This window comes from Hylobates moloch, unplaced genomic scaffold (assembly GCF_009828535.3).
Source record: "Hylobates moloch isolate HMO894 unplaced genomic scaffold, HMol_V3 SCAFFOLD_20, whole genome shotgun sequence".
NCBI classification, from domain to species: domain Eukaryota; kingdom Metazoa; phylum Chordata; class Mammalia; order Primates; family Hylobatidae; genus Hylobates; species Hylobates moloch.
This window is the reverse complement of record NW_026652295.1, coordinates 27,617,508-27,618,177: the sequence shown is the minus strand read 5'-3', so window position 1 is coordinate 27,618,177 and position 670 is coordinate 27,617,508. Positions and strand designations below refer to the sequence as shown.

The following is a 670-nucleotide window of genomic DNA, read 5'->3' as shown; positions in this document are numbered from 1 at the left end:
AAAAAAAAATAATATATATATATATATGTATATATACACGTGTATATACATACATATATACACGTGTATATACGTATATAGTGTATATATATATATATATATATATATATGATCACTTGTAAAATAGAAGGAATGAGAATAAAATATTGAGCACTGTGAAAAGATCAAAGAGATGTTGAAAAAACGAAGGGCAGAGGTGGAAACAAACCAATCCTTTTTTCTGCCTAACCTCCTTTCTTACCCCTCCCACTTTCCAGAAAAGGAGTTACAGCTCCAGGGCCTGAGAGACCTTGGCAATAACAGTGAGCGAAAGATTTGCTTGGCAGCACGTACGTTGAACAAGAATCAGCACTAAAATTTTGGCGTCTATTGGAGATGCCGGGGATCGAACCCGGGACCTCATACATGCAAAGCATGCGCTCTACCACTGAGCTACATCCCCACATATGCAAGATTGTTGTTCCAAAAAAAGTTTTTAAAAATATACTATATTCGATCAGTTTTTTTTTTTCCCCAAAATAAGTTTTAAATTGTTGTGCAAGAATTGTGTGAATTTTGCAGGTCATGAGTGTGAGAAAGAAGATTTAAATCAATGTCACGAAGTCCTTTAGAGTAATTGGAAACTCACCAGGCCCAACACAGAACAAGGGGTTGCAAAACTGGCTTTTAT

The 670-nt window shown here is 35.7% G+C and overlaps 1 non-coding gene across 1 annotated transcript; it reads right to left on the bottom strand.

The window, feature by feature from the left end:
- Positions 1 to 370: 370 nt before the first annotated feature.
- Positions 371 to 442, bottom strand: TRNAA-UGC (transfer RNA alanine (anticodon UGC)). Its single transcript has one exon. It is a non-coding gene; the product is annotated as a tRNA-Ala (tRNA).
- Positions 443 to 670: the final 228 nt, after the last annotated feature.